The 18,803-nt window shown below is 39.5% G+C and overlaps 1 protein-coding gene across 32 annotated transcripts in view; it reads right to left on the bottom strand.

The window, feature by feature from the left end:
• DOCK3 (dedicator of cytokinesis 3) overlaps positions 1 to 18,803 on the bottom strand; it is a 718,052-nt gene that overhangs the window by 649,652 nt on the left and 49,597 nt on the right. The window lies entirely within an intron of this gene.

Here is an 18,803-nt window from a genome sequence, read left to right as displayed (position 1 = left end):
TCTCCCAAAGTATTGGCATTACAGGCATAAGTCACTAGGCCTGGCCTGAATTTATTACATATTTACTGTTTATAACATTTTGCTTTGAAAGTTAGGTAGGTAGGGAGGTAGACAGAAAGTGGAATGGCTAAATTGAGCTAATTAACATATGTATTATCTCACATACTTATTTTTCCATAGTGAAAACAATCTGCTCACTCACCATTTTTCAAGAATACTATACATTGTTATTAGTTATAGTCACAATGTTGTGTCAAGTTCTTTAGATGTAGAGTTGAGTTGTTATCACATATAAACAGCTGTTACCATGATAAGATGTATTAAAGACTCAGCCGACCACAAAGCAAAAGCTTATTGTAGATACATAAATGATAAAATGGAAAGAAATCAAACCATACCACTACAAATAATCATCAATCACAAAGGAAGACAGAAAGAAGAGGAAAAAACAATAGAACTACAAAACAGTAAAAAAAAAAAATTTAACGAAAGGTTACAGTAAGTACCTACCTATCAATAATTGCTTTAAATGTACATAGATTAAATTCTCCAATCAAAAGACAGAGAGTGGCCAAATGGATTTTTAAAACATGATCCAATTTTATGTTGCCTATAGGAGATTTGACCTAGACTTAAAAGCACACATTGCCTGGAAGTGAAAGGTGAAAAAAAGATATTCCATACAAATGAAAACCAAAAGAGAGCAAGAGTAGCTATATTTATATCAGACAAAATAGACTTCAGTGAAAAACTGTTGTAAGAGACAAATATGACCATTATATAATGATTAAGGGATCGATTCATCAAGGGAATGTAACAGAAGTAAATATATATGCATCCTACATCAGAGCATCTTAACACATAAAACAAATATTACAGATCTAAAGGGGAGAATAGACAGAAATACAATAATGGTAGAGAACTTGAATACACCACTTTCAACAATAAAGAGACCATCTAGACCAAAAATCAGTAAGAGAACAGTGGATTTGAACAGCATAATAAACCAAACGGACCTAAGAGACATACAAAACATTCTATCGAACAGCACTAGAATACATATTCTTTTCAAATGTACAGAACATTCTCTAGGATATACCATATATTATTTTGATGATTCTGGACCCATATAAATTTTTGAATCAGTTTACCAAGTTATACATATATTTTAAGCCTGCACTAGGCATGATGGCTCAAGTCTGGAATCTCAGCACTTTGGGAGGCCAAGGCAGGAGGATCACTTGAGCTCAGGAGTTCAAGATCAGCCTAAGCAATATATTAAGACCCCATCTCTAGATTAAATTAATTAATAAAATGCCTGGTAGGATATTGACTGGAATTATAATATTGAGTCTTCTAACTCATGAATACATTATCTTTAAATTTATTTCAATCTTTAATATCTCAGTTTTGTTATTTTCAAAACATAACTACTACATATCCTATATATTTGATTATATTTACCCTTAGGCATTCAATATATTTGATACTACTGTAGAGCATGTTACATAATTTCACCAAACGTTCATTAGAGGAACACAGAAATATATAATTCATTTTTTATGGCCAGGTACAGTGGTTCACACCTGTAATCGCAACACTTTGGGAGGCAGAGGTGGGAGAATAGCTTGAGCTATTCTCAAAAAGAATAAGGCCAGCCTGGGCAACATATAGGTAGACACTGTCTCTACGAAAAAATAAAAAACATTACCAGGCATGATGGTGCACACCTGTAGTCCTAGCTACTCAGGGGGCTGAGGCAGGGGGACCTCTTGAGCCCAGGAGTTCAAGGTTACTGTGAGCTATGTATCATGTCACTGCACTCCAGACTGGGCAACACAGAGAGACCTTGAGTTTTTTGTTGTTGTGGTTCTGGGGTACATGTGCAGGATGTGCAGGTTTGTTACATAGGTAAACATGTGCTATGATTGTTTGCTGCACCTATCAACCCATTACCTAGGTATTAAGCCCAGCATGTATTAGACATTGCTCCTAATGCTTTCCCTCCCCCCACCCCACCACCCAACAGGCCCCAGTATATGTTGTTTCCCCTCCCTGTGTCCATGTGTTCTCAGTGTTTGGCTCCCACTAATAAATGAGAACATGTGGTGAATATATATGTGGTATTTGGTTTTCTGTTCCTGCTTTAGTTTGCTGAGGATAATGGCTTCCAGCTTCCTCCATGAAGGAAATGGAATGCTCAAACAGGGACTTGAACCCTGGACTTTGTTCTGTTGTTTGTTTTACATATATTGACCTTGTTCTCAGACTTTACCAAACTCCATAACTAATATTAGCCATTTCATTGTGGATTGTCTACAGTTTTCTAATAAGATAATCATGATCATCTGCAAATCTGAATTTTACTTCTTTAATTCCAATATTTATGCTTCCTACTTCATTTCTTGTTTTATAGTAATTAACTAAGATCCCAAAACAATGTCAAATAGAAGTTGTGAAGGCAGATATTGCTTTTTTTCCTAAGCTTACGAGAGAATCATTCTAGGTTTTATTATTTAAAATGATGTTAGCTGTGGGTTCTTCATAGATGTCCTTATTAGACTGAGGAGATTTTTTTCATTCTTGGATAATGGGACTCCTTTCATAATAAATGGTGATAAGTTTTACCTAATGTTTTTTCTGCATATACTATGACTGAATCTCTTTATTCTGTTAATGGTGAATTACACCAATTTACTTTTTTAAGAAATACCTTTCTTAAAAAGCTGTTTAAGAATCCCATGAAAATTTTTTTGAAAAAGGTATAGTGATTTCTCATATATCCTTTCCCCTATATGTGTATAACTCCACTCAAGATCAACATCCACCCACCAGAGAAAACAAATGTTACAACTGATGAAGCTACATTGACACATCACTATAATTACACAAAGTCCATACTTTAGGGCTTACTCATGGTGTTACATATTCTTACTTTTTTTTTATTGCATTTTAGGTTTTGGGGTACATGTGCAGAACATGCAAGATAGTTGCATAGGTATACACGTGGCAGTGTGATTTGCTGTCTTCCTCCCCTTCACCCACATCTGGCATTTCACCCCAGGCTATCCCTCCCCAGCTCCACCCCCCGCTGTCCCTCCCCTATTCCCCCAATAGGCCCCAGTGTGTAGTACTCCCCTCCCTGTGTCCATGTGTTCTCATTGTTCATCACCCACCTATGAGAATATGTGGTATTTTCATTTTCTGTTCTTGTGTCAGTTCGCTGAGAATGATTCTCTCCAGATTAATCCATGTCCCTACAAAGGACACAAACTCATTGTTTTTGATGGCTGAATAATATTCCATGGTGTATATGTGCCACATTTTTCCAGTCCAGTCTATCATCGATGGGCACGTGGGTTGACTCCAGGTCTTTGCTATTGTAAACTGTGCTGCAATGAACATTCGTGTGCATGTGTCCTTCTCGTAGAACAATTTATAGTCCTTTGGATATATACTCAGTTATGGGATTGCTAGGTCAAATGGAATTTCTATTTCTAGGTCCTTGAGGAATCGCCACAGTCTTCCACAGTGATTGAACTAATTGACACTGCCACCAGAAGTGTAATAGTGTTCCTATTTCTCTACCTCCTCTCCAGCATCTGTTGTCTCCAGATTTTTTAATGATCGCCATCCTAACTGGAGTGAGATTGTATCTCAAGGTAGTTTTGATTTCCATTTCTCTGATGACCAGTGATTATGACATTTTTTCATATGTTTGTTGGCCTCATCTATGTCTTCTTTTGTAAAGTGTCTGTTCATATCCTTTGCCCATTTCTGAATGGGCTTCTTTTCTTCTTGTAAATCTGTTTGAGTTCTTTGTAAATTCTGGATATCAGCCCTTTGTCAGATGGGTAAACTGCAAACATTTTTTCCCATTCTGTTGGTTGCTGATTCACTCTAATGACTGTTTCTTTTTTTTGTTGTTAATTTTTTATTGCATTTTAGGTTTTGGGGTACATGCGCAGAACATGCAAGACAGTTGCATAGGTACACACATGGCAGTGTGTTTTGCCTCCTCTCTCCCCTTCACCCACATTTGGCATTTCTCCCCAGGCTATCCCTCCCCAGCTCCCCCTCCCACTGGCCCTCCCTTATCCCCCCAAATAATCCCCAGCATTTACTACTCCCCTCCCTGTGTCCATGTGTTCTCATTTTTCATCACCCGCCTATGAGTGAGAATATGCGGCATTTCATTTTCTGTTCTTGTGTCAGTTTGCTGAGGATGATGTTCTCCAGATTTGATTGCAGCATAATATTCCATGGTGTATATGTGCCACATTTTCCCAATCCAGTCTATCATCAATGGACATTTGGGTTGATTCCAGGTCTTTGCTACTGTAAATACTGCTGCAATGAACATTCGTGTGCATGTGTCCTTATAGTAGAACGATTTATAGTCCTTTGGATACATACCCAGTAATGAGATTGCTGGGTCAAATGGAATTTCACTCTAGTGACTATTTCTTTTGCCGTGCAGAAACTGTGGAGTTTCATTAGGTCCCATTTGTCTATTTTGGCTTTTGTTGCCAAGGCTTTTGGTGTTTTGGTCATGAAGTCCTTGCCTACTCCTTTGTCCTAGATAGTTTTGCCTAGATTTCCTTCTAGGGTTTTTATGGTGCCAGGTCTTATGTTTAAGTCTTTAATCCATCTGGACTTAATTTTAGTGTAAGGTGTCAGGAAGGGGTCCAGTTTCTGCTTTCTGCACATGGCTAGCCAGTTTTCCCAACACCATTTGTTAAACAGAAAATCCTTTCCCCATTGCTTGTTTTTGTCAGGTTTATCAAAGATTGTATGGTTGTAGATATGCTGTGTTGCGTCCGGGGCCTCTGTTTTCTTCCATTGGTCTATATCTCTGGTACCAGTACCATGCTGTTTTGACTACTGTAGCCTTGTAGTATAGTTTGAAATCCGGTAGGGTGATGCCCCCCGCTGTGTTCCTTTTGCTTAGAATTGACTTGGCTTCAGGCCAATATCCATCCTGAACATAGATGTAAAAATCTTCAATAAAATATTGGCAAGCCGATTGCAACAGCAAATCAAAACACTTATTCATCATGATCAAGTAGGATTCATCCTCGGAATGCAAGGCTGGTTCAACATACGCAAGTCTATAAACGTAATTCACCACATAAACAGAACCAAAAACAAAAACCACATGATTATCTAAATTGACGCAGAGAAGGCATGTGACAAAATTCAACAGCCCTTTATGCTAAAAACACTCAATAAACTCGGTATCGATGGAACGTATCTCAAAGTAATAAAAGGTATTTATGACAAACCAACAACCAATATCATACTGAATGGGCAAAAACTGGAAGCATTCCCTTTGAAATCCGGCACTAGACAAGGATGCCCCCTTAAACCACTCCTATTCAATATAGTATTGGAAGTTCTGGCCAGAGCAATCAAGCAAGAGAAAGAAATAAGGGGTATTCAAATAGGAAAGGTGGAAGCCAAATTGTCTCTATTTGCAGACGACATGATAGTATACCTAGAAGACCCCATCGCCTCAGCCCAAAAACTCCTGAAACTGATAAGCAACTTCAGCAAAGTCTCAGGATATAAAATCAATGTGCAAAAATCACAAGCATTCATCTACACAAATAAAAGACTTAAAGAAAGCCAAATCAAGAATGAACTGCCATTCACAGTTGCTACAAAAAGAATAAAATACCTTGGAATACAACTCACAAGGAACGTAAGGGACCTCTTCAAAAAGAACTACAAACCACTGCTCCACGAAATCAGAGAGGACACAAACAGATGGAGAAACATTCCATGTTCATGGTTAGGAAGAATTAATATCGTGAAAATGGCTATACTGCCCAACGTAATTTATAGAATCAACGCTATCCCCATCAAGCTACCATTGACTTTCTTCACAGAACTGGAAAAAACCACCATGAACTTCATATGGAACCAAAAGAGAGCCCGCATAGCCAAGTCAACTCTAAGCAAAAACAACACAGCAGGAGGCATCACACTACCGGATTTCAAACTATACTACAAGGCTACAGTAATCAAAACAGCATGCTACTGGTACCAAAACAGAGATATAAACCAATGAAACGAAACAGAGGTATTGGAGGCAACACAACATATCTACAACTATACAATCTTTGATAAACCCGACAAAAACAAGCAATGGGGAAAGGATTCCCTGTTTAACAAATTGTGTTGGGAAAACTGGCTAGCCATGTGCAGAAAGCAGAAACTGGACCCCTTCCTGACACCTTATACTAAAATTAACTCCAGATGGATTAAAGACTTAAACATAAGACCTGGCACCATAAAAACCCTAGAAGGAAATCAAGGCAAAACTATCCAGGACATACGAGTAGGCAAGGACTTCATGAACAAAACACCAAAAGCATTGGCAACAAAAGCCAAAATAGACAAATGGGACCTAATGAAACTCCACAGCTTCTGCACGGCAAAAGAAACAGTCACTAGAGTGAATCGGCAACCAACAGAATGGGAAAAAATGTTTGCAGTTTACCCATCTGACAAAGGGCTGATATCCAGAATTTACAAAGAACTCAAACTCAGATCTACAGGAAAAAAACAAACAACCCCATTCAAAAGTGGACAAAGGATATGAACAGACACTTTACGAAAGAAGACATATATGAGGCCAACAATCATATGAAAAAATGCTCATCGTCACTGGTCATCAGAGAGATGCAAATCAAAACCACATTGAGATACCATCTCACACCAGTTAGAATGCCAATCATTAAAAAATCTGGAGACAACGGATGCTGGAGAGGAACATTTTTACACTGTTGGTGGGAGTGTAAATTAGTTCATCCATTGCGGAAGACAGTGTGGCGATTCCTCAAGGCCTTAGAAATAGAAATTCCATTTGACCCAGCAATCCCATTACTGGGTATATATCCAAAGGACTATAAATCGTTCTACTATAAGGACACATGTACACGAATGTTCACTGCAGCACTGTTTACAATAGCAAAGACCTGGAATCAACCCAAATGCCCATTGATGATAGACTGGATTGAAAAAATGTGGCACATATACACCATGGAATACTATGCAGCAAAAAGAAATGATGAGTTTGTGTCGTTTGTAGAGACATGGATGAATCTGGAGAACATCATCCTCAGCAAACTGACACAAGAACAGAAAATAAAACACCGTGTATTCTCACTCATAGGCGGGTGATGAAAAATGAGAACACATGGACACAGGGAGGGGAGTACTAAACACTGGGGTCTATTCGGGGGAACAGAAGAGGTCCAGTGGGAGGGGGAGGTGGGGAGGGATAGCTGGGGAAGAAATGCCAAATGTAAGTGAAGGGGAGAAAGGAAGCAAAACACACTGCCCTGTGTGTACCTACACAACTGTCTTGCATGTTCTGCTCATGTACCCCAAAACCTAAAATGATATAAAAATTAAAAAAAAAAAATTGCCTTGGCTATGCAGGCTCTCTTGGTTCCATATGAAGTTCATGGTGGTTTTTTCCAGTTCTGTGAAGAAAGTCAATGGTAGCTTGATGGCGATAGCGTTGATTCTGTAAATTACTTTGGGCAGTATAGCCATTTTCACGATATTAATTCTTCCTAACTATGAACATGGAATGTTTCTCCATCTGTTTGTGTCCTCTCTGATTTCGTTGAGCAGTGGTTTGTAGTTTCCCTTGAAGAGGTCCCTTACATTCCTTGTGAGTTGTATTCCTAGGTATTTTATTCTTTTTGTAGCAATTGTGAATGGCAGTTCGTTCTTGATTTGGCTTTCTTTAAGGCTGTTATTGGTGTAGAGGAACGCTTGTGAGTTTTACACATTGATTTTATATCCTGAGACTTTGCTGAAGTTGATTACCAGTTTCAGGAGTTTTTAAGCTGAGGCAATGGGGTCTTCTAGGTATACTATCATGTCGTCTGCAAATAGAGACAATTTGGCTTCCACCTTTCCTATTTGAATACCCTTTATTTCTTTTTCTTGCCTGATTGCTCTGGCTAGAACTTCCAGTACTATATTGAATAGGAGTGGTGAAAGAGGGCATCCTTGTCTAGTGCCGGATTTCAAAGGGAATGCTTCCAATTTTTGCCCATTCAGTATGATATTGGCTGTTGGTTTGTCATAAATAGCTTTTATTACTTTGAGATACGTTCCATCGATACCGAGTTTATTGAGGGTCTTTAGCATAAAGGGCTGCTGAATTTTGTCGAATGCCTTCTCTGCATCAATTGAGATAATCATGTGGGTTATGTTTTTAGTTCTGTTTATGTGATGAATTATGTTTATAGATTTGCGTATGTTGAACCAGCCTTGCATCCCCGGAATAAATCCTACTTGATCATGATGAATACGTTTTTTGATTTGCTGTTGCAGTCGGCTTGCCAATATTTTATTGAAGATTTTTGCATCTATGTTCATCATGGATATTGGCCTGATGTTTTCTTTTCCTGTTGGGTCTCTGCTGGGTTTTGGTATCAGGATGATATTGGTCTCATAAAATGATTTGGGAAGGATTCCCTCTTTTTGGATTAATTGGAATAGTTTCAGAAGGAATGGTATCAGCTCCTCTTTGTGTGTCTTGTAGAATTCGGCTGTGAACCCGTCTGGACCTGGGCTTTTTTTGTGTGGTAGGCTCTTAATTGCTGCCTCTACTTCTGACCTTATTATTGGTCTATTCATAGTTTCAGCTTCCTCCTGGTTTAAGCTTGGGAGGACACAGGAGTCCAGGAATTTATCCATTTCTTCCAGGTTTACTAGTTTATGTGCATAGAGTTGTTTGTAATATTCTCTGATGATGGTTGGAATTTCTGTGGAATCGGTGGTGATCTCCCCTTTATCATTTTTTATTGCATCTATTTGCTTGTTCTCTCTTTTATTTTTAATCAGTCTGGCTAGTGGTCTATTTTGATGATCTTTTCAAAAAACCAGCTCTAGCATTTATTGATTTTTTGAGGGGTTTTTCGTGTCTCTATCTCCTTCAGCTCAGCTCTGATCTTAGTTATTTCTTGTCTTCTGCTGGGTTTTGAGTTTTTTTTTGTCTTGCTCCTCTAGCTCTTTCAATTTTGACGATAGGGTGTCAATTTTGGATCTCTCCATTCTCCTCATATGGGCACTTATTGCTATATATTTTCCTCTAGAGACTGCTTTAAATGTGTCCCAGAGATTCTGGCATGTTGTGTCTTCATTCTCATTGGTTTTGAAGAACTTCTTTATTTCTGCCTTCATTTCATTGTTTATCCAGTCAACATTCAAGAGCCAGTTGTTCAGTTTCCATGAAGCTGCGTGGTTCTGGGTTGGTTTCTGAATTCTGAGTTCTAACTTGATTGCACTATGGTCTGAGAGACTGTTTGTTATGATTTCAGTTGTTTCGCATTTGCTGAGGAGTGCTTTACTTCCAATTATGTGGTCAATTTTAGAGTAAGTGTGATGTGGTGCTGAGAAGAATGTATATTCTGTGGACTTGGGGTGGAGAGTTCTGTAAATGTCTATCAGGTTTGCTTGCTCCAGGACTGAGTTCAGGAGCTGGATATCCTTGTTGATTTTCTGTCTGGTTGATCTGTCTAATACTGAAAGTGGAGTGTTAAAGTCTCCCACTATTACTGTGTGGGAGTCTAAGTCTCTTTGTAGGTCTTTAAGAACTTGCCTTATGTATCTGGGTGCTCCTGTATTGGGTCCATATATGTTTAGGATTGTTAGCTCTTCTTGTATCGATTCTTTTACCATTATGTAATGACCTTCTTTGTCTCTTTTGACCTTTGTTGCTTTAAAGTCTATTTTATCAGAGATGAGAATTGCAACTCCTGCTTTTTTTGCTCTCCATTTGCTTGGCAAATCTTCCTTCATCCCTTTATTTTCTGTAATCTTGCATGTGAGATGAGTTTCCTGGATACAGCACACCGATGAATTTTGGTTTTTTATCCAATTTGACAGTCTGTGTCTTTTGATTGGTGCATTTAGTCCATTTACATTTAGGGTTAATATTGTTATGTGTGAATTTGATACTGCCATTTTGATGCTAGCTGGCTGTTTTGCCCATTAGTTGTTGTAGATTCTTCATTTGGTTGATGCTTTTTCGCATTTAGTGTGTTTTTGGAATGGCTGGTACTGGTTGTTCCTTTCTATGTGTAGTGCCTCTTTCAGGAGCTCTTGTAAAGCAGGCCTGGTGGTGACAAAATCTCTGAGTACTTGCTTGTTTGCAAAGGATTTTATTTTTCCTTCACTTATGAAGCTCGGTTTGGCTGGATATGAAATTCTGGGTTGAAGGTTCTTTTCTTTAAGGATGTTGAATATTGGCCCCCACTCTCTTCTGGCTTGTAGAGTTTCTGCTGAGAGATCTGCTGTGAGTCTGATGGGCTTCCCTTTGTGGGTGACCTGACCTTTCTCTCTGGCTGCCCTTAGTATTTTCTCCTTCATTTCAACCCTGGTTAATCTGATGATTATATGCCTTGGGGTTGCTCTTCTTGTGGAGTATCTTTGTGATGTTCTCTGTATTTCCTGGATTTGAGTGTTGGCCTGCCTTGCTAGGTTGGAAAAATTTTCCTGGATAATATCCTGAAGAGTATTTTCCAGCTTGAATTCGTTCTCTTCGTCACCTGCTGGTACACCTATCAAACGTAGGTTAGATCTCTTCACATAGTCCCACATTTCTTGAAGACTTTGTGCATTCCTTTTTGCATTTTTTCTCTAATCTCGCTTTCTCGTTTTATTTCATTGAGTTGATCTTCGACTTCTGATATTCTTTGTTCTGCTTGGTCAATTCAGCTGTTGAAACTTGTGCATGCTTCGCAAAATTCTTGTGTTGTTTTTCAGTCCTTCAATTCATTCATATTCCTAAGTTGTCCATTCTTGTTATCATTTCCTCGAATCTTTTTTCAACGTTTTTGGTTTCTTTGCATTGAGTTAGAACATGTTCTTTTAGCTCACAGAAGTGTCTCATTACCCACCTTCTGAAGTCTAATTCCGTCATTTCGTCACAGTCATTCTCTGTTCAGCTTTGTTCCCTTGCTGGTGAGGAGTTTTGGTCCTTTCTAGGAGGCAAGGTGTTCTTGTTTTGGGTGTTTTCCTCATTTTTGCACTGGTTTCTTCCCATCTTTGTGGATTTATCCACCTGTCGTCTGAGTAGTTGCTGACTTTTCGATTGGTTCTCTGAGTGGACACCCAGCTTGTTGATGATGAGGTATTTCTGTTACTTGGTTTTCCTTCTACCAGTCTAGCCCCTCCACTGTACGACTGCTGAGGTCCACTCTAGGCCCTGCTTGTCCAGGGTACACCTGTAGCAGCTGCAGAACAGTGAGGGATGCTACCAGTTTCTTCTGCTGCTATCTTTGTCCCAGAATGATGCCTGCCAAAAGTCAGTCTGATCAGTTCTTTTTGAGGTGACTCTTTGGATATACAGGGGTCAGGGACCTGCTTGAGGAGACGGTCTGTACTTTATAGAAGCTCAAGTGCTGAGCTGTGAGGTCCATTGTTCATTCAGGGCTGTTAGGCTGCTGTGTTTAAGTCTGCTGCAGCAGAACTCATAAAACCCCTTCTTTTCCTCAGATGCTCTGTCTTGGGGAATTGGGGCTTTCTTTATGAGTGTCCATTGTACTATCCTGCCCAGCTAGGTGGCAGTCTAGTCACTATTTGCCTGCTGAGGCTTTACCCTGCTGGCGTGGGGTCCGCCCTGTTGCTGCGGGCTTTGCCCTGCAGCCGTGGTCTCTACCCTGCTGCCACAGGCTCCACCCTGCGGCAGAGTCTCTCTGTTGTAGCGGGTTGCCTCAGCAATCGCAGGCTGTGTCAGCAATGGCAGTGTACCTCAGTAGGGGCAGATTGCCTCAGTAATGGTGGACGACCCTCCCACACCGAGCTGCACCATCCTGAGTTCAGCTATGCCCACAGTAAAACTCTCCACCCGGAGCATTTTGAATGGCAGTTTTGTTTGTCCCTGTGGGGGTGAAACCCACCGAGCCTGCTCACCTGGCTCCCTGCCTCAAAGCGCCTTTTTTTTTTTTTTTAAGTTTAACAGTTGGCTCTCTCCCAGGTGTTTCAGTCACCCGATATTAGGGCACCAGGATCTGTGTGATTTCCCGTGCAGTGACCCTCTGCAATGGCTCAAACGCCACTTCCCAGGAATCTCCCGGTCCGGGTCACTGTCCAAGTCCCATTTAATCAGATGGATATGCTAATATGCCCTCCAAAATCTCAGATCGCCGGTTTAACAGGGCACCCGGACCAGTGTGTTTTGTGCGGAGTGTTTTGGAGTGCTGCTGCACTGCAGCACCAGCCAAAGCGGCTGCACCAGCCAAAACAGCTGTGCTGGCATCCCGTGTTTCTCCTACACCTGGGATTTTCCCTGTACTGTGGGCAACAAAGATCCGCCTGGAAATGCGGCTTTGACTCACCCTCTGTGCATTCACTGAGAGCTGCAATCCTGAGTTGTTCTTACCATGCCATCTTGAATCCTTAGTCCTCATGATCTCTTAGTGATGAAACAATAATTTTGAGAAAATTTCATCAAAAAGAGAGCTGACAATGAGCACCAAATAAATTTAATAGCTGAACTAAGAATAAAACAAATATGGAGATTAGAGCGACAGAATATAAATGTTATATGCCCTGATGATGTGAAATGACACACAAAAGAAAATACTGAAAAGGAAAAAAGGTGAGAGGCAGATTAAAGGTGCTGATGGAATCATCTGTAACCAATGGAATTAAAAGTATATCATTCAGACATTCTGATATACTTGATATATACTGTGTATGTTTAATATAACACAAAATAAGAAGTATAAGATTATTTAATAATGAAAAAGTAAACACAAACCTAGCTGGGCTCATGTCTGTAATCCCAGCACTTTGGGAGGCCAAAGTGGGGAGATCACTTGAGACCAGGAGTTCAAGATTAGCCTGCCCAACATAGTGAAACCCGTCTACTAAAAATACAAAAAAATCAGCCGGGTATGGGGGCATGTGCCTGTAATCCCAGCTACTCGGGAGGCTCAGGTAAAACAATCGCTTGAACCAGTGAGGTGAAAGCTGCAGTGACCTAAGATTGTGCCACTGTACCCCAGCCTGGGCAACAAAGTGAGACTCCATCTCAAAAAAATAAGTAAACACAAAGATACTTTGTTATTAATATCAGGTGTTGACAGAAAGGGAAAAAATAAACACTATTCTGTAGGTGATTTCACATCCTCAAAATACCCAAGATAATGAACTAGAAAAAAAATAAGAGTAAGGTATATATGTATATAGACATATACACACACACACATGTATACACACACACACACAAATATATGTAATCAACAGAAATACAATCATAGAAAAGATCCCATTTATAACGACTACAAAAGGTAACTACCTAAGACAAACTAAGAAATGGGCAAGATAAGAGGAGAGAGATCAAAAAAACTCAAAACCCAGCAGAAGACAAGAGCTGAACCGAAGGAGATTAAGACAAGAAAAACCCTTCAAAAAATCAATAAATCCAAGAGCTGGTTTTTTGAAAAGATCAACTAAATAGACAGACCACTAGCCAGATTGATTAAAAAGAAAAGAGAGCACAACCAAATAGATGCAATAAAAAATGATAAAGGGGAAATCACCACAGATTCCACAGAAATTCCAACCATCATCAGAGAATATTACAAACAACTCTATGCACATAAACTAGTAAACCTGGAAGAAATGGATAAATTCCTGGACTCCTGTGTCCTCCCAAGCCTAAACCAGGAGGAAGCTGAAACTATGAATAGACCAATAATAAGGTCAGAAGTCGAGGCAGCAATTAAGAGCCTACCACACAAAAAAAGCCCAGGTCCAGACGGGTTCACAGCCGAATTCTACCAGACACACAAAGAGGAGCTGGTACCATTCCTTCTGAAACTATTCCAAATAATCCAAAAAGAGGGAATCCTTCCCAAATCATTTTATGAGACCAACATCATCCTGTTACCAAAACCCAGCAGAGACCCAACAAGAAAAGAAAACTTCAGGCCAATATCCATGATGAACATAGATGCAAAAATCTTCAATAAAATATTGGCAAGCCGATTGCAACAGCAAATCAAAAAACTTATTCATCATGATCAAGTAGGATTCATCCCGGGGATGCAAGGCTGGTTCAACATACACAAGTCTATCAACGTAATTCACCACATAAATAGAACCAAAAACAAAAACCACATGATTATCTCAATTGATGCAGAGAAGGCATGTGACAAAATTCAACAGCCCTTTATGCTAAAAACCCTCAATAAACTCGGTACCGATGAAACGTATCTTGAAGCAATGAAAGCTATTTATGACAAACCAACAGCCAATATACTGAATGGGCAAAAACTGGAAGCATTCCCTTTGAAATCCGGCACTAGACAAAAATGCCCTTTTTCACCACTCCTATTCAATATAGTACTGGAAGTTCTAGCCACAGCAATCAGGCAAGAAAAAGAAATAAAGGGTATTCAAATAGGAAAGGTGGAAGCCAAATTGTCTCTATTTGCAGACGACATGATAGTATACCTAGAAGACCCCATCGCCTCAGCCCAAAGACTCCTGAAACTGATAAGCAAATTCAGCAAAGTCTCAGGATATAAAATCAATGTGCAAAAATCACAAGCATTCCTCTACACCAATAACAGACTTAAAGCCAAATCAAGAACGAACTACCATTCACAATTGCTACAAAAAGAATAAAATACCTTGGAATACAACTCACAAGGAACGTAAGGGACCTCTTCAAGGAGAACTACAAACCACTGCTCAACGAAATCAGAGAGGACACAAACAGATGGAGAAACATTCCATGTTCATGGTTAGGAAGAATTAATATCGTGAAAATGGCTATACTGCCCAAAGTAATTTACCGAATCAACACTATCCCCATCAAGCTACCATTGACTTTCTTCACAGAACTGGAAAAAACCACCATGAACTTCATATGGAACCAAAAGAGAGCCCGCAGAGCCAAGTCAATTCTAAGCAAAAACAACACAGCGGGAGGCATCACACTACCGGATTTCAAACTATACTACAAGGCTACAGTAATCAAAACAGCATGGTACTGATACCAAAACAGAGATATAGACCAATGTAACAAAACAGAGGCAGTGGAGGTAACACAACGTATCTACAACTATACAATCTTTGATAAACCCGACAAAAACAAGCAATGGGGAAAGGATTCCCTGTTTAACAAATTGTGTTGGGAAAACTGGCTAGCCATGTGGAGAAAGCAGAAACTGGACCCCTTCCTTACACCTTACACTAAAATTAACTCCAGATGGATTAAAGACTTAAACATAAGACCTGGCACCATAAAAACCCTAGAAGGAAATCTAGGCAAAACTATCCAGGACATAGGAGTAGGCAAGGACTTCATGAACAAAACACCAAAAGCATTGGCAACAAAAGCCAAAATAGACAAATGGGACCTAATCAAACTCCACAGCTTCGGCACGGCAAAAGAAACAGTCACTAGAGTGAATCGGCAACCAACAGAATGGGAAAACATGTTTGCAGTTTACCCATCTGACAAAGGGCTGATATCCAGAATTTACAAAGAACTCAAACTCAAATCTACAGGAAAAAAACAAACAAGCCCATTCAAAAGTGGACAAAGGATATGAACAGACATTTTACGAAAGAAGACATATATGAGGCCAACAATCATATGAAAAAATGCTCATCGTCACTGGTCATCAGAGAGATGCAAATCAAAACCACACTGAGATACCATCTCACGCCAGTTAGAATGCCGATCATTAAAAAATCTGGAGACAACGGATGCTGGAGAGGATGTGGAGAAAAAGGAACACTTTTGCACTGTTGGTGGGAGTGTAAATTAGTTCAACCATTGTGGAAGACAGTGTGGCGATTCCTCAAGGCCTTAGAAATAGAAATTCCATTTGACCCAGCAATCCCATTACTGGGTATATATCCAAAGGACTATAAATTGTTCTACTATAAGGACACATGTACACGAATGTTCACTGCAGCACTGTTTACAATAGCAAAGACCTGGAATCAACCCAAATGCCCATTGATGATAGACTGGATTGGAAAAATGTGGCACATATACACCATGGAATATTATGCAGCAATCAGAAATGATGAGTTTGTGTCGTTTGTAGGGACATGGATGAATCTGGACATCATCCTCAGCAAACTGACACAAGAACAGAAAATGAAACACCGCATATTTTCACTCATAGGCGGGTGATGAAAAATGTGAACACATGGACACAGGGAGGAGAGTCCTAAACACTGGGGTCTATTGGGGGGAAAAGGGGAGGGCCAGTGGGAGGGGCGGTGGGAAGGGATAGCCGGGGGAGAAATGCCAAATGTGGGTGAAGGGGAGAAAGGAAGCAAAACACACTGCCATGTGTGTACCTATGCAACTGTCTTGCATGTTCAGCTCATGTACCCCAAAACCTAAAATGCAATAAAAAATTTTTTTTAAAAATTAAAAAAAAAAAGTAATGGGCAAGATACATATATTGCATATACTCAGAGATTCGACACATCCAACAGCCGTAACTTTATCTTACAGGTATATTTGCACAAGTGTCAATGAGGATGGGCAAATATATACAAGGTCATTCACGGAAGCATTGTTTCTATTAGCAAAAAATGACATAATTCAAATATCCATTAACAAAGGACTGGTTAAATTATGGCATATCCATGTACTAAAACACTATGCAGATTTTTTAAATAAGGATGCTCCCTATGGATTTTATGAAAAGATCTCCAAGAATTATTAAGTAGCAGCAAAAATCTGCTGAACAGTGAATATAGCATGCTATTTTAGTACAAAAAAAGTAAAAATATGCATTAATATTTGTTTAGTATTGTGAATGCATAGAGAAACTCCCCAAAAATACATAAGGAACAACTGTGGATATAGAACTGAAGGGGTAAGGGAAGCATCACAGTGATTTATAACCTATCCTGGGATTTAAAGCCTTTATTAATTATGCAAATATATAAATTAGATCCAAATAAAAAATAAGTTAGAATTAGAAACTAAAACAGTTTAATAGGAATAAAGATTAAAATCGCTAATTTGCGCTCCAAAGATCAACCACAAGTAAAAAATATCTTAAAAGTAATTCATGTAGAAAGTTTGATAAGTTTTAGTGAGTAAACAGAAAATGACTACACCCAAAAATATTAATGCCATTATCAATTTCATTAACAAAGCAGAGAGCAAGGAACACAGGTAGTAAAAGTTCTATTCTACAAGATTCATCTGGTACACTGGACTCATTTTAAAAGAAGCATTGATAACAATATCAACTAACATACTCAATTAATATCACTGAGTATATCAAAACTTTACCAAAAATGACCCAAGTGGGATCATTTTTGTGGGATATAGAGAAGTATAATATACAAAATCTGATTTCAAAGAATAATGATCTTGCTTAGGATATAATTATAAATACCTAGTATATTAGGATAAATAAGATACCAGCCTTCACTCACTTCATATGAATCACAGCTGAGAGAAAGAAGACGGTTGTGTTAAATGAGATAATATATTTTTAGAAAAAAACCTAAGATATTAAAAAAGTTTAATAAATGTTAATACATCCTCCTTAACATGAATGGCTCCTAATGCCAACCAGAAGACAATGACCTTTAAGGCGCTCCATGATCTTGTCTCTTCTTCATCATCTAGTCCCATCTCTCAACAATTACTCAAATTCACACTCTACCTGGTTGGAACTATAGGCAGTCAGCTGCCTAATGTCCCGTGCTTTTTCATATTTTTATGCCTTTACAAATGGTGTTCTGTCCTCCCAAAATGCTTGTCCCCTCATCACCCTCATTCTCACCCCAACATCCTGAAAACATCTACTTGTTTTTCTTTTCTCTTTTTTTTTTTCTTTTTTTTTTTTTTTGAGACAGAGTCTAGCTCTGTTGCCAGGCTGGAGTGCAGTGGTACAATCTCAGCTCATTGCAACCTCTGACTCCCAGGTTCAAGCGATTCTCTTCCCTAAGCCTCCAGAGTAGCTGGGATTACAGGCACGTGCCCCAATGTCCAGCTAATTTTTGTATTTTTAGTAGAGACATGGTTTCACCATATTGGCCAGGATGGTCTTGATCTCCTGACTTCATATTCCGCTCACCTCGGCCTCCCAAAGTGCTGGGATTACAGGCGTGAGCCACTGAGTCCAATCTTTTTTATTTTTTTTGAGATAGCATCTTGCTCTGTTGCCCAGGCTGTGGTGCAGTGGCACAATCATGGCTCACTGTAGACTCAACCTCTAGGGCTCAAGTGATCCTCCCACCTCAGCCTCCCAAATAGCTGGTACTACTAATATGCACCACCACGCCTGACTAATTTTTGTATTTTCTGTTGACACACGGTCCTACTATGTCACCCAGGCTGGCCTCATACTCCTGGGCTCAAGTGATCCACCAACCTCAGCCTCCTAAAGTACTGGGATTACACCACCATGCCTGACCCACAAACTCATTTTTCAAGCCCCAACTCATGCATTACATCATCTCTCAAACATTTCCTGACCCATCCAAGAAAAGTGAATTATGATAGTCATTTCTCAACATTTAGTAAATATGCACTGAGCATTTTCCACGTGTCTGGCAAAATTCCAGGTGCTGGAGATACAGTGTAAACCAGGCAGACCCAGATGCTATCCTTGCAAAGCTCCCAGTTCTGTGGAGAAGAAAAACAAGTAATCCTTATAAAATAAATTGAGCGCAATTGCTAAAGCACATAAAAGGTTCAGCGGGTACATGCAGCAAAAAAAATCAAACCTGGTCTAAGGCGTTAAGAAAGGCCTCCTTGAACAAACAACTTA

The sequence above is a fragment of the Callithrix jacchus genome, chromosome 15 (assembly GCF_049354715.1).
Source record: "Callithrix jacchus isolate 240 chromosome 15, calJac240_pri, whole genome shotgun sequence".
Classification (NCBI taxonomy): domain Eukaryota; kingdom Metazoa; phylum Chordata; class Mammalia; order Primates; family Cebidae; genus Callithrix; species Callithrix jacchus.
Note: the sequence above shows the minus strand (reverse complement) of the source record. Positions and strands in the feature narration are given on the sequence as shown.